Source organism: Loxodonta africana, chromosome 11 (genome assembly GCF_030014295.1).
Source record: "Loxodonta africana isolate mLoxAfr1 chromosome 11, mLoxAfr1.hap2, whole genome shotgun sequence".
In the NCBI taxonomy this organism is placed as follows: domain Eukaryota; kingdom Metazoa; phylum Chordata; class Mammalia; order Proboscidea; family Elephantidae; genus Loxodonta; species Loxodonta africana.
Genome location: NC_087352.1, coordinates 71,119,429 through 71,135,841, shown reverse-complemented (window position 1 = coordinate 71,135,841; position 16,413 = coordinate 71,119,429). Strand labels below are relative to the sequence as shown.

General features: G+C 38.1%; 1 protein-coding gene across 3 annotated transcripts in view; it reads left to right on the top strand.

The window, feature by feature from the left end:
* Positions 1-16,413, top strand: part of KIAA1328 (KIAA1328 ortholog) — a 360,311-nt gene that overhangs the window by 285,625 nt on the left and 58,273 nt on the right. The gene's annotated exons all lie outside the window — the stretch shown is intronic.

The window sequence follows — 16,413 nt, the reverse complement described above, 5'->3', positions numbered from 1 at the left end:
TCTTCTCAACAGATACCCTTGTGCCAGCAAAACTATGCACAGCATTTTCAGAATTACAGTTAAAATGGAAGTTGTTTTTCATTCATCGATGCTTGGCATGTTATATTTTAGTTGTTCTTATTGAGCTATTGCAACAGTGAGACATTGCTTGGTAGCATCTAAACTTTGTCAAGAACAAGGGCATAAATCTGGACAAATCCAGTCTTCATTCCTCTCTTTTTACTTCCTAGGCATCAGCACTCTTATTCTCTCCCAGCTTGCCCAGATCTTCCCCTTCCTGAGAAATCATGATTCCCTTTCATAAGAGTCCTCAATCTTGAGGGCATTTTTTCCTATTATGCTGATGGGCTAGCAAGAGGCTGTGAGGCCATGGAGGATCAAAATGTTAGACCTCAGGGCTTGGCACTGCCCATTCCTAGGTCATGCTGCAAAACCCTTCCAAAACACCCTGCTACATTTAAAGCTTCCTCCAGTTTTTCCCTCTTGCATGATCTCTGAATCCCCTTAAAACTTGCAGAAGACCTAGAGTAATTTGGATTGACCTGATGATATTGACCATGACCTTCATTTTGTCTTTTGGGTTTTTTATATAATCTTCTATATAAAGCCGTTGTCACTGGTTAGGGCCACCCAAGTGGCTCTCAAACAGATTTTCCTTTTAATTAAAGAGGGTTTTTGTGTAGACTCAACTGAAATGAGGAATAATAATAAGCTCCTCGTTGTTCCTCTAAGTGACCTGTTCTTGCAATGATGTGAGTGCCCTTTATAGCCCTAGGTGGATCCATGTAGGTGACGTGATTAACAAAATAAACAAGTTGGAGTATCCAAACTACAGAAATCATTTCCATTTTGCTTCTAAGGAGCTTTTTTTTTTTTTTTCTTTTATCGTTATCATCATCATTATATGTTTAATCATAGGAAAAAATACAAGATGTTAATTCTAATTTCCAGAAGTCTGAGCTGAAAGATTTGTTAAAAGTTGACACCTTTATCAACAGAGCACAGAAGTCAAGCATAGTACAGGACTATGAATATGCCCTGATGTGTAGAATAAATAGTCCTGACCAGTCCACTCAAAAAGCGGATTCAAATGCAAGAGACCAGCTTACAAGTTGAAGCTGCCATATATGGAACATTGTCACTTAAACCAGAGGATCTGCGCTTTCCATCCTAAACAATGGAAAGAAGTATAGTCTCTCAACACACTACATAATTTACTTATTTATTATATATATTTATTTACATAGGCTATATCCCATCTCCTAGAACATTGCTTAACACGTGATAGGGGATTATTACATATATGTTGAATGAATTGTTGTTGTAGATATTCTAGGTTCTTTGTATTTGCATGTGTTGATTCTTCCTTCTGTGTCCTTGCCCCATTTTCCCAAAATAAGGACCTAATCAATTAGACCTTTTGAGCTCAGTGCCTGCGATTGTTTAGTGATTTAAGCAATATATGTGCTTGCTCCTTCCAAGTCCTTATGGTGATTGATTGGTAATGTCAAAGACAAATCAGTAGAATGGGGTCATAAAACAGCATTGCCTTGGGGGTCAAGAAGACTATGGCGGTTCTTTTCATCTCCTTTTATTCTAATTGAGGTTTGATTTATATACAATAAAATGGCACAGGTTTTAAGTGTACAGTATGCTGAACTTTGACAGTTGTGTACACCAATGTAACCACCACCCCGTTAAGATATATTTCCACCATCCATAAGAGCTATTTCATGCTCCTTCCAGCCAATCTCCTACCCCTACCCCAGAGGCTGATTTCTGTCACTATAGGTTAGTTTTACAAGTTCTTGAACCTCATAAAAATAGACTCCTACGGTACATCTGATTTGCCTCTGGCTTCTTTCAGTTACCATGTTTTTGAGATACATCCACGTTGCATGTATCAGTGTGTTCATTTTTATTACCAAGTAGTATTCCACTTGATGAATATGCCGTGCTGTGTTTATCCATTCATCTTTTGATAAACTCTTGGCTTGTTTTCAGCTTGGAGCTGTTATGAAGCATAATATCCTCACACAAGTCTTTTATGGATATGGCTATATTTTCATTTATGTTCATTTGTGTTTTATGTTTATAAGAAACTAAGAGTTTGCCAAAGTGATTGTAACAGTTTATACTTCTACCAGCAATCTATGAGAGTTCCAATGCTCCATGTTCTCACCATCCTCAATCTTTTTAACTTCACCTTTTCTAGTGGATATAAAGTATCTCACAGAGGTTTTAATTAGGTTTTGCCTGATGACTAGCCGATGACTAATAATGTTGAGCACCTTTTCATGTGTGTCTTAGTTTCCTAGGGCTGCCATTAAAAAAAAAAAAATACCACAAAGCGGGTAACCCTGAAGAATAGAAATTTATTTTCTCACAGTTTGGGGCCTAGAAGTCTAAATCAGGATATTGGCAGTGTAAATTCCTTCTGAAGTCTTTATGAGAGGAACTTTTCCATGCCTCTCTCCTAGCTTCTAGTGGCTACTGGTAACCCTTGGAGCTGCTTGTAGATGTATCTTCACATGGTGTCTTCCCCCTGTGCACGACTTTCTATGTTTGCTCTCCCCTTTTATAAGACACAACTCAGAAGGAATTAGGACTAGGAATCACCCTACTATGGGATAACTTAAATGATGATTTGTAAAGAAAAACCCTATCTTCCCAAACAAGGTCACAGGTACAGGGGTTATGACTTCAACATATCTTTTGGGGGAGACGTAATTCACTATATAACAATGTGTTTATTGGCCTTATATCTTCTTATGTCTATTCAGGTTTATAACTTTTTTATTGGGTTTTTTAATTGGGTTTGTTTTTTAAATTGGGTTGTCTTTATTATTTATGGAAGTTCTTTATATATTATGAATACCAGTCCTTTGTCAGATATATGCAATGAGAATATTCCCTCCCAGACTGTAGCTTCCATTTTTCATTTCTCAACAGTACCTTTTGATAAGTAGACATTTTTAATTTTCATGACATCCAATTTATCAGTTTTTAAATATAATTTTATTTATTGTTGTCAAGAATATACACAGCTAAATATATGACAGTTCAACAGTTTTTACATGTACTGTTTAGTGACATTGATTACATTCTTCCAGTTGGGTAACCATTCTCACCCTCCTTTTCTGAATTGTTCTCCACCATTAACATAACTGCACTGCCCCCTAAGGTTCCTATCTAATCATTTGAGTTGCTATTGTCAATTTGATCCCATGTAGATAGTTCTTAAAAGAGCATAATGCTCAAGGCAGACATTTTTTACTGTTAAGCTAAACTATTGTTTGGTAGTAAGAGGATTTGAGGGGATATTTTTGATTTAAGGTTTCAAGATTCAGGGCAATAGTTTCAGGGGTTGATCCAAACTTCATGGCTCCAGGAAGCCTGGAGCCCATGAGAATTAGAAATTCTGTTCTGCATTTCCCTTTGGATCGAGGTTCTTCTATGGAATCTTTGATCAAAATGTTCAGTAATGGTAGCCAGGCACCATCCACTTCATCTGGTCTCACGGCAAAGGAGGCCAATTATTGTACCGCTGATTATCGTAATTGCTGTCAATAAGTTGTAGCTGATGAGGCTGATTATGTACAACCAAAAACCTCATGGGATTTGGTTTCTTGGTTTGGAGGTTTAGGGTCATGGTTTCATGGGACATCCCAGTTAATTGCCCTAATAACTTGTTTAGTGGCTCTGTTCTATCTCTTAATTCAGTGTGTAACACCTGGGTCTTAAAAACTTGCAAACGGCCATCCAAAGCACAACAATTGGTCTCTATTCACCTGGAACAACAGAGGAAGAAGGAGAGTCAGGAATAAGAGGAGGATATGGAATGTGTGGCTAATTGCCCCCATGAATAACTGCCTCCTTTGCCATGAGAACCATTCATCATTTCTTTTAATGGTTACTTTCTTTTGTGCCCTTTCTAAGAAATTTTGGCTTATGTCAAGGTAATGAAGATACTCTCCTGTGTTTTCTTCTAGAAGCTTTATAGTTTTAGCTTTTATGTTCAGAGCTGTGATCCATCTCTAGTTAATTTTTGTGTAGAGAGTGAGGTAGGGGTTAAGGTTCACTTTTCCCCATACAGATAAACATAGTTATTTCAGCACCATTCGTTAAAAAGACTTTTCTTTTCCCGTGTTAATTGCCATAGCACCTTTACTAAAAATCATTTGCTCATATATGTTTCGGTATGTTGTTGTTCTTAGGTGCCATTGAGTCGGTTCTGACTCATAGGGACCCTATGCACAAGAGAATGAAACACTGCCTGGTCCTGCGCCATCCTTACAATCATTGTTATGCTTGAGCTCGTTGTTGCAGCCACTGTTTCAATCCACCTCGTTGAGGGTCTTCCTCTTTTCTGCTGACCCTGTACTCTGCCAAGCATGATGTCCTTCTCCAGAGACTGATCCCTCCTGACAACATGTCCAAAGTATGTAAGACGCAGTCTCGCCATCCTTGCCTCTAAGGAGCCTTCTGGCTGCACTTCTAAGACAGATTCGTTCGTTGTTTTGGCAGTCCATGGTATATTCAATATTCTTCGCCAACACCACAATTTAAAGGTGTCAACTCTTCTTTGGTCTTCCTTATTATTCATTGTTCCAGCTTTCACATGCATATGATGTGATTGGAAATACCATGGCTTGGGTCAGGTGCACCTTAGTCTTCAGGGTGATATCTTTGCTCTTCAACACTTTGAAGAGGTCTTTTGCAGCAGATTTGCCCAGTGAAATGCGTCTTTTGATTTCTTGACTGCTGCTTCCATGGCTGTTGATTGTGGATCCAAGTAAAATGAAATCCTTGACAACTTCAATCTTTTCTCTGTTTATCATGATGTTGCTCATTGGTCCAGTTGTGAGGATTTTTGTTTTCTTTATGTTGAGGTGTAATCCATACTGAAGGCCGTGGTCTTTGATCTTCATTAGTAAGTGCTTCAAGTCCTCTTCACTTTCAGCAAGCAAGGTTGTGTCATTTGCATAACGCAGGTTGTTATTGAGTCTTCCTCCGATCTTGATGCCCCGTTCTTCTTCGTATAGTCCAGCTTCTCATATTATTTTTTCAGCATACAGATTAAATAGGTATGGTGAAAGAATACAACCCTGATGCACACCTTCCCTGACTTTAAACCAATCAGTATCCCCTTGTTCTGTCCAAACAGCTGCCTCTTGATCCATGTAAAGGTGGATCCAGAACGCTTCATCATGAGCACGATGAAGCGTTCTGGAATTCCCATTCTTCGCAGTGTTATCCATAGTTTGTTATGATCCACACAGTCGAATGCCTTTGCATAGTCAATAAAACATAGGTAAACATCCTTCTGGTATTCTCTGCTTTCCGCCAGGATCCATCTGACATCAACAATGATATCCCTGGCTCCACGTCCTCTTCTGAAACCAGCCTGAATTTCTGGCAGTTCCCTGCTGCAGCCATTTTTGAATGATCTTCGGCAAAATTTTGCTTGCTTGTGATATTAACGATATTGTTCTATAATTTCCACATTCGGTTGGATCACCTTTCTTGGCAATAGGCATAAATATGGATCTCTTCCAGTCAGTTGCCCAGGAAGCTGTCTTCCATATTTCTTGGCATAGACAAGTGAGCACCTACAGCACTGCATCTGTTTATTGAAACATCTCAATTGATATTCCATCAATTCCTGGAGCCTTGTTTTTTGCCAATGCCTTCAGAGCATGTTGGACTTCTTCCTTCAGTACCATCGGTTCCTGATCATATGCCACCTCTTGAAATGGTTGAATATCGACTAATTCTTTTTGGTATAATGACTCTGTGTATTCCTTCCATCTTTTTTTGATGCTTCCTGTGTCATTTAATATTTTCCCCATGGAATCCTTCACTATTGCAACTCAAGGCTTGAATTTTTTCCTCAGTTCTTTTAGCTTGAGAAACGCCGAGCGTGTTTTTCCCTTTTGGTTTTCCATCTCCAGCTCTTTGCACATGTCATTATAATACTTTATCTTCTTGAGAGGCCCTTTGAAATCTTCTGTTCAGTTCTTTTACTTCATCAGTTCTTCCTTTTGCTTTAGCTACTCGATGCTCAAGAGCAAGTTTCAGAGTCTCCTCTGACATCCATCTAGGTCTTTTCTTTCTTTCCTGTCTTTTCTGTGACTTCTTGCTTTCTTCATGGATGATGTCCTTGATGTCATTCCACAACTTGTCTGGTCTGTGGTCACTAGTGTTCAATGCGTCATATCTATTCTTCAGATGGTCTCTAAATTCAGGTGGGATATCAAGGTCATATTTTGGCTCTTGTGGACTTGCTCTGATTTTCTTCAGTTTCAGCTTGAACTTGCATATGAGCAATTGATGGTCTGTTCCACAGTCGGCCCCTGGCCTTGTTCTGACTGATGATATTGAGCTTTTCCATGATCTCTTTCCACAGATACAGTCAATTTGATTTCTGTGTGTTCCATCTGGCAAGGTCCATGTGTATAGTCGCTGTTTATGTTGGTGAAAGAAGGTATTTGCAATGAAGAAGTCGTTGGTCTTGCAAAATTCTATCATTCAATCTCCAGCATTGTTTCTATCACCAAGGCCATATTTTCCAACTACTGATCCTTCTTCGTTTCCAACTTTTGCATTCCAATTGCCAGTAATTATCAATGCATCTTGATTTCATGTTCGATCAATTTCAGACTGCAGCAGCTGATAAAAATCTTGTATTTCTTCATCTTTGGCACTAGTGGTTGGTTCGTAAATTTGAATAATAGTTGTATTAACTGGTCTTCCTTGTAGGCGTATGGATATTATCCTATCACTGACAGCGTTGTACTTCAGGATAAATCTTGAAACGTTCTTTTTGACGATGAGTGCAACAGCATTCCTTTTCAAGTTGTCATTCCCAGCATAGTATACTATATGATTGTCCAATTCAAAATGGCCAATACCAGTCCATTTCAGCTCACTAATGCCTAGGATGTTGATGTTTATGTGTTCCATTTCATTTTTGATGATTTACAATTTTCCTAGATTCATACTTCGTACATCCCAGGTTCCAATTATTAATGGATGTTTGCAGCTGTTTCTTCTCATTTTGAGTTGTGCCACATCAGCAAATGAAGGTCCTGGAAGCTTTACTCCATCCACATCATTAAGGTTGACTCTACTTTGAGGAGGCAGCTCTTCCCCAGTCATCTTTTGAGTGCCCTCCAACCTGGGGGGCTCATCTTCCAGCACTGTATCAGACAATATTCTGCTGCTATTTATAAGGTTTTCACTGGCTAATGCTTTTCAGAAGTATATTGCCGGGTCCTTCTTCCTAGTCTGTCTTAGTCTGGAAGCTCAGCTGAAACCTGTCCTCCGTGGGTGACCCTGCTGGTATCTGAATACCAGTGGCATAGCTTCCAGCCTCACAGCAACACACAAGCCCCCACAGTACGACAAACTGACAGACACGTGGGGGATGTTTGGGTATATTTTTAGAACTTTTTTTCACTAACCTATTTACTTATTTTTAATACTTTGTAGTAAATCTTGAAATACTTTTAATTGCTTTAGATATTCTAGGTTCTTGGCATTTACATATAAATTTTAGAACTAGCTTCTTCCACAGGTGAAAAAGCAAATCAAAACAAAAACCCAGTGAGGTTGGGATTGGGATTACCTTGACTCTTTAGTAATCAAGTTGAGGAGAATTCACATCTTAACAGTATTCAGTCATCTAGTTCACGATCTGCTTACTTTGGTTATTTAATTTCTCTAAACAGTGTTTTATACTTCCCAGTGTAGAGGTCTTTCATTAAATTTCATACTAGGTATTTCATCCTTTGATGCTATTATAAGTTTTTTTTTTATTCATTTTATAATGGTTTGCTGCTAGCAGTTAAACACAGTTGGTTTTTTGTATATTAACTTTATATCCTGTGACCTTGCTAAATTACCTTATTCATTCTAATGGTTTTTGTTTTGTTTTTGTTATTGTTGAATCCGTAGACTTTTGTATGTACACAATTGTATCATCTGCTAATAATGGCAGTTTACTTCTTCTTTTCTGATCTTTATGGCTTGTGTTTCTCTTCTTTTTATATTATACTGGCTTGTCTTTTATTACAGTGTTGAATGTTGTTGTTGTTAGGTGCCATCTAGTTGGTTCCAACTCATAGCAACCCTGTGTACAATAGAACGATACACTGCCTGGTCCTGTGCCATCCTCACAGTCATTGCTATGTTTGAGCCCATTGTTGCAGCCACTGTGTCAGTTCATCTTGTTGAGAGTCTTCCTCTTTTTCACTGATCTACTTTACCAAACCCTGGTTGCACAGTGGTTAAGTGCTTGGCTGCTAACGAAAAGTTTGACGGTTACAACCCCCCAGCTGCTCTGTAGGAGAAAAGTGTAGCCATCTGCTTTCATAAAGGTTTATAGCCTTGGAAACCCTATGGGGCAGTTCTAGTCTGTCCTACAGCGTTGCTATGAGTCAGCATCTACTCGATGGCAGTGGGTCACAATGTTGAATAAAATGGTAAAAGTAGACTTCTATGCTTTGTTCTCTATCTAATAGGGAAAACAGTCTTTCACCCTTTAGTATGATTTTAGCTATAGTTTTATGTAAATGCCCCTTATCAGCTTGAAAAAGTTTTCTCCTACTTTGTTTGGAATTTTTATCATAAATAGTGTTGAATTTCATGAAATCTTTTTTTCTGCATCTGTTGAAATGCCTGCATTAAAAAGAAAGACATTATGCTATGTGAAATAAGTTACAAAAGGACAAATATGGTATGATTCCATTTATATGAAATAGGCAAATGTGTAGAGACCACGGTTTATTAGTGGTTACCAGGGGTTGAGAGAAGAGGAAAGGGCAAGTTTTTGCTTTGGGGGCACTGACTTTCTGTTAACAATTACGGGATAATTTAGAAACAGTGCTGATGGTTACACAACATGGTGACGAGATCAATGTCACTGAATTGTACATGTAAAAATCGTTGAATTGGCAAATGTTTATGTATTTAACCACAATAAATTTTTTTAATTGAAGGTAAAATAAGGCATTTTGAAATTAACAACCCTTACCTCATACCATATACAAAAATTAACTCAAAATGGATCAACAGCTTATTATAAGAGCAAAAGCATAAACTTGTAGGCCAAAACATAGGGTTAAATCTTCAGAACCTTGGGTTTGGCAATGGTTAATTGATTGTATCATCATCAACACTTTTATCTTTAAAAAGCATACATATTCGTTTTATGTGTGTGCGTGTGTATAAATACATAGGTATATTTTTATTTAGTTCTGTGTATATGCATAACTATATGTAATTGTTGAAGCCCTGGTGGTGCAGTGGTTAAGAGTCCAGCTGCTAACCAAAAGGTCGGGAGTTCAAATCCACCAGCAGCTCATTGGAAACCATCTGGGGCAGTACTGCTCTGTGCTGTAGGGTCGCTGTGAGACAGAATCAACTCGATAGGAATGGATTTGGTTTTGGTTTTTTGTATGTAGCTTTCTGGAAACTTAATAAAGAATAGAGCTTAGAGAATTAAGAAAAAGGAATAGTTAAACTTTTCCTATGCCTTAGAAATTATTCTTAATCTTTTTGGAGTCCCATCCCCTTTGATAACTTGATGAAAGCAGTGGACCCCTGGACCCTTCCCCCCCCAAAAAATAAATAAGCACGTTGTTGTTCTTACAATTATGAGGAATTAATACACTACTGAAGTCCATCTGTGGATTTTATAGAGGACCCTGAACCCTCTGTTAAGAATTCTTTCCTTAAATTGTCCCCATCAAATGTCAGTTGTCTCAACCAAACTTTTGACAGAAGCACCAAAACAGGAAAATAAAGACTGGGTGTCTAATGGTCATGTTTTCTGTGATGTTGTTGTTGCTAGGTGCCATCAGGTTGGTTCCAACTCATAGTGATCCTGTGTACAACAGAACGAAACACTGCCCGGCCCTGCATCATCTTCACAATCATTGCAATGTTTGAGCTCGTTTTTGCACCCACCGTGTCAGTCCATCTCATTGAGGGTCTTCCTCTTTTTTGCTGACCTTCTAGCTTTACCAAGCATGATGTCTTTCTCCGGAGACTGGAACCTCCTGATAACATGTCCACAGTGTATGAGATGAAGTCTCGCCATCCTCACTTCTAAGGAGCATCTGGCTATACTTCTTCCAAGACACACTTGTTCATTCTTCTGTCAATCCATGGTATATTTAATATTCTTCACCAACACCATAATTCACAGGCATCAATTCTTCTTCAGTTGTCCTTATTCACTGTCCAGATTTCACATGCATATGAGGTGATTGACGATACCGTGGCTTGGATCAGGTACACCTCAGTATTCAAAGTGATCCTTTTACTTTTAAACACTTTAAAGAGATCTTTTGCAGCATATTTTCCCAATGCAACATGTCATTTGATTTCTTGACTGCTACTTCCATGGCAATGATTGTGGATCCAGTAAAATGAAATCCTATACAACTTCAGTATTTTCTCCGTCTTTCATGATGTTACTTACTGGTCCAGTTATGAGGATTTTGTTTTCTTTATGTTGAAGTGCAGTCCATACTGAAGGCTGTAGTCTTTGATCTTCATCAGAGTTTCAAGTCCTCTTCACTTTCCAAAAACAAGGTTGTGTCATCCACGTATCACAGGTTGTTAATGAGTCTTCCTCCAATCCTGATGCAGCATTCTTCTTCAAGTAGTCCAGTTTCTCAAATTATTTGCTCGGCATGCAGATTGAATGAAGTATGGTGAAAGGATACGACCCTGGCGCACACCTTGCCTGATTTTAAACCACATCGTCTCCCCTTCTTCTGTTCGAATGCCTGCCTCTTGGTCTATGTACAGGTTCCTCATAAGCACAAGTATGTATTCTGGAATTCTTATTCTTCGCAACGTTATCCATAATTTGTTATGACCCACACAGTCGAGTGCCTTCGCATAGTCAGTAAAGCGTAGGTAAACATCTTTCTGGTATTGTCTGCTCTCAGCCAAGATCCATCCAACATCAGCAATGATATCCCTCTTTCCATATACTGTTCTCAGTCCAACCTGAATTTCTGGCAGTTTTCTCTCGATGTACTGCTACAAATGTTTTTTGTTTGTTTGGCTGTTTTTATTTTTTTTTAATTCATCAAAATTTTATTTGTGGGTGATATTAATGATATTGTCCATAATTTCTGCATTCTGTTTGATCACCTTCTTTGGAATGGTCACAGATGTAAATATTTTCCAGTTGGCTTGCCAGGTAGCTGTCTTCCAAATTTCTTGGCATAGATGAGTGAGCACTTCCAGCATTGCATCCATTTCTTGAAATATCTCAATTGGTATTCCATCAATTCCTGGAGCCTTGTTTTTTGCCAGTGCCTTCACTGCAGCTTCGACTTTCTTCCTTCGGTACCATTGGTTCTTGATCGTTTGCTACCTCCTGAAATGGCTGAACATCGACCAATTCTTTTGGGTACAGTGACTGTGTGTATTCCTTCCATCTTCTTTTGATGCTTCCCACGTCATTCAATATTTTGCCTATGGAATTCTTCAATGTTGGAACTTGAGGCTTGAATTTTTTCTTTAGTTCTTTCAGCTTGAGAAATGCCGGTGTGTTCTTCCCTTTTGGTTTTCTAACTCCAGGTCTTTGCACATTTCTTATAATACTTTACTTTGTCTTCTCGAGCCTTTCTTTGAAATCTTCTTTTCATCTCTTTTACTTCATCATTTCTGCCATTCACTTTAGCTACTCTATGTTCAAGAGCAAGTTTCAGAGTTTCTTCTTACATCCATTCTGTTCTTTCTTCCCCATCTTTTTCATAACCTTTTGGTTTCTTCATGTATGATGTCCTTGATGTCGTCCCACAACTTGTCTGGTCTGTGGTCTTTAGTGTTCAGTGCATCAAATCCATTCTTGAGATGGTCTGTAAATTCAGGTGGAATATACGCAAGGTCGTGCTTTGGCTCTCCCGGACTTGTTTTAATTTTCTTCAGCTTCAGCTTAAAGTTGCCTATGAGCAATTGATGGTCTGTTCAACAGTCTGCCTTTGGCCTTGTTCTGACTGATGATATTGAGCTTCTCCATCATCTCTTTCCATCGATGTAGTCTATTTGATTCCTGTGTGTCGCATGTGGCGAGGTCCACATGTATAGCCGCTGTTTGTGTTGCGGAAAAAAGCTATTTCCAATGAATATGTTGTTGGTCTTGCAAAATTCTATCATGCGATCTCCAGCGTCATTTCTGTCATCGAGGCCATATCTTCCAAGTACTGATCTTTCTTCTTTGTTTCCGACTTTCACATTCCAATCACCAGTAACTATCAATGCATCTTGATTGCATGTTTGATCAATTTCAGACTGCAGAGGTTGGTAAAAATTTTCAATATCTTCATCTTTGGCATTAGTAGTTTGTAAATTTGAATAATAGTCGTATTAACTGGTCTTCCTTATAGGTGTAGGATATTGTCCTGTCACTGACAGCATTGTACTTCAGGTTAGATCTTAAAATGTTCTTTTTGACAATGAACGTGATGCCATTCCTCTTCAATTTGTCATTCCTGGCATAGTAGACCATATGATTTTCTGATTCAAAATAGCCAATACCAGTCCATTTCAGCTCACAAACGCCTAGGATATCTATCTTGGCAAGTGTTATGTTTCATTTTTGATAAATTCAATTTTCCAGGCTTCAATCCACATTCTATTAATAGATGTTTGCAGCTGTTTCTTCTCGTTTTGAGTCATGCCACATAAGCAAATAAAGGTCCCAAAAGCTTTACTCCATCTCCGTCATTAAGGTCTACTCTAAGGACGCAGCTCTTCCCCAGTTGTCTTTTGAGTGCCTTCCAACCTGTGGGGCTCATCTTCTGGCACTATATCAGACAGTGTTCCTCGGCTATTCATAAGGTTTTCAGTGACAAGTTGTTTTAGAAGTAGATCACCAAGTCCTTCTTTCTAGTCTGTCTCAGTCTGGAAGCTCAGCTGAAATCTGTCCACCCTGGGTAACCCTGTGGTATTTGAAATACCAGTGACATAGCTTCCAGTATCCAGCAATACATAATCCATGACAGTATAACAAACTGACAGACGAGTGGTGGATTCTGTGTTGGTGACTGAAAATATATTTATATCCTATTGCTACTCATATCATATCATTGCTTCTGGGCATTTCTTCTTCCCTCACACCTCACCCTTCTTTCTTACAGCCAGCTAGTTACAAATCTCTTTCAGTTGTTTCTATTCCTATTTACCCATTTAAATTTCCCCTTACATCACCCAGAATTCTACCCTGACAATTGTATTAGTAGTGAACTGCTTTTATCTGCCTTAATTCTCTGTTCCACTCTATTCTAAATTCTGCCACAAGATTAATCTTTCCAAAGACCAGTTTGGTTTTCTTTTTTTAGTTGTTGTTGTCATTGTTTTGTTATATTTTTGAGGCCATGAAACATAATGGTTAAGCATTTGTAATACAGAGTCAAAAAGACTTTGATTGCATTCAAAACACAGCCCAGCTCTTACTAGCTGTGTGATATTGGACATGCTACTTGACCTTTTCAAAGTTTCTGCTTCCTTATCTATAAAATGAGGACAATGATATAATTTAAAGATTGTTGTATGGATTAATGAGATAAAGCATATAGAGTGATTTAAAGCTATTAGCAAGGTGCAAGGATACAGTGATGTTCAATAAATATTTCCTGAATAAATTAAATATTTAGCCTTGAGTTTGTTAATGCTTTTGCTAATGTAAGTTTCTCTGTCCTCATTTTATGCTGCTCATTCTTCTTACCAAAATTCCACATCCTGCATTAAATCTTCCCTAATCCTATAGCCAGATGTGATCTTTCTCACTTCTGAATTCCTCAGACTTCTTATACCATTTATTATGACAGTGTAGCATAATGGTGAAAACTCTGACATCAGATTGTCTGGACATAAATACTAGCTCCATTATTACTAGCATTGTGACCTTGGGCAGGTCATGTAGTCTTCTATAGCTTATTTTCCTTATCTGTAAATTATATATAAAAATAGTATCTACTGCAAGGAGTTTTTATGATGATAAAAAGAATTAATTTCATGAAAAGGCAAAATCATAGAGATAGTGCTGGAGGGGGGTAGGAGCAGACCCAGGTAGGGAGCAAGGATTGACTACAGATGGGCACAAGGGGACTTTGTGGAGTGAGAAAGTCTTCTAAAATTTGATTGTAAGAATTAATGAAAACATTTTAAAAACTAGGATTATGGTCTTGATTTCATGACGGTATATATTAATTTACTACTGTTTATCAAACTGTATGCTTAAAATGAGTAAAGTATATCTCAGAGAAGCTGTTTTTCTTAAAAAAGAATTAATATATATAAAGAGCTTAGAAGATGCCTGGCACATATTATTCTCTTATATTACCTTGTGTTATTTATGTTTCTTTACTGGATTGTGTCTCATTTTCTTACTCTCCCACTTTCCTTCCCTACCCCATAAACTATGCCTAAACTTAATCCTGTTGCTGGCCCTTGCCTATAATTAGGTACTCAGTAAATATTTACTGACTGAATAGACTCTATGAACTGCTAGAGTTTATGTCTAGTATGAGTATGTACTCATTTGGGTTAATGACCAAACAGGTCTGTATATACAGGAGAGCTGAATTGTGCGTTTAAATGGCTGGTTTTACATCTCTACATAATAGACAACAGTGTATATTAAGAATATAGCTTTTGGGTTCTATTCCATATTTTTTGCCCATTCTGTCAGGATCCATCTATCATAGCCCTGATTAGAACTGTTGGTAGTGGTTGCCAGGCACCATCTAGTTCTTCTCGTCTTAGCGTAGATGAGGCTGTGGTTTGTGTAGACTATTAGTCCTGTAGACTACTCCCTTCTCTGAATCTTTGGTTTGCTGCTTTCTGTCTTGTTCTGGACTAGTAGAGAGCAACAGTTGTATCATAGATGGCTGCTCACAAGCTTTTAACACCCGAACACTATTCACCACATTGAGATGCAGAACATATACTTTAAGAACAATATTATGCCAGTTAACTGAGTTGTCCCACGAGACTATGGTTGTAAGCCTCTAAACCCAGAAAACCAATCTGTGAGACATTTGGTTATGTCTGAGAAATGTCTGTCACTGTGTCCCCTATGTGGTTTATTATATATATGGATATACATGCATGCACACACATACCTGTATATACATATGCCCATAGATTCATCTGTCTGTGCATACATACATGCCTACATATTCATACCCATATACCTGTATGCCTGTATATATATATTTGTGTAACCACACTCATATTTTTTGGTTGTTGTTGGTGTTCTTGCATCAAAAACGCCCTTTGCTCTCGTGTACTTCTTAGTGATATCATTTACCTTGGTCAAGCTGTGTGCACTTCACCCACACTTGATGCTCCCTCTCCCATCACCGAAGATAAGTATCTACGTTCTCAGGAGTGTATTCCTCCCCAACCCTCACACACACATCCCTCACTTAAAAAGTCCAGACTCACTGGACCAGTTGAGATTAGAGAACTCCCTGAGACTATCACCCTAAGATGGCTTTAAACCTTAAAATAGAATTATCCCTTGAGGTCACCTTTTACCTAAATAACAGATTAGCTCATAAAATAAAGAATATCAACCGTGAATAATGAGCTCCTTTAAAAATCATCTATATGAGACCAAATGGCCAAATATTACTCTAAAGCAAAGATGAGAAAGTAAGGGGATAGGAAAACTAGAGCATTAGAAGCAGAACAACCAGAATGGAATGATTGAGAATGATGACATATCATGAAAAATGTAACCAATGTCACTGAATAATTTGTGTAGAGATTGGAACCTAATGGAAACCTAATTTGCTGTGTAAACTTTCACCTTAAACACAATAAAATATTATTTAAAAAAATATATATATAGCTTTGAATACCAAAGATAGTAGTGTTTTGATGCTGATCTCCAAAAGTATAAGACTCTGCCCTTCTCTAGGCCTGATTTTCTCCAGTCAGACCTACAACGGGCCATTCCCAGAATTAGCATCCTGTACTCTTGGCATTTTAGAGCCTGGTATTCCCTGCATTTTAAAGCTGTCTTCATGTTATTTGAATACTCACCCTGTCCTCAAAGAAAGAGTGGATCTTCCCAAGTAACTTCTTTAAGCAGTCTGGGCAAAGTTTTCCAGGAACCAAAAGAAAATTGTGAATGACATTCTTGTAATCGTCTAAGATGGAGGATATTTTGTGTTGTTTGGAAGATAATAATAATAAATTTTAAGAAGTTATTCTGTCCATGCTATCTTTTATTTAGCACTCCAAAAGAGAAAAATAATTTTTATCAACTAAACACTGCTTGTAGAAAAGAGCAGAGGCCAAATCAGCTGGTAGTTTAGGAAGATAAACTCTTGCTTAGGAATTTGCCTGTGGCTGTAGAGTGAATAGTTAGTTGAA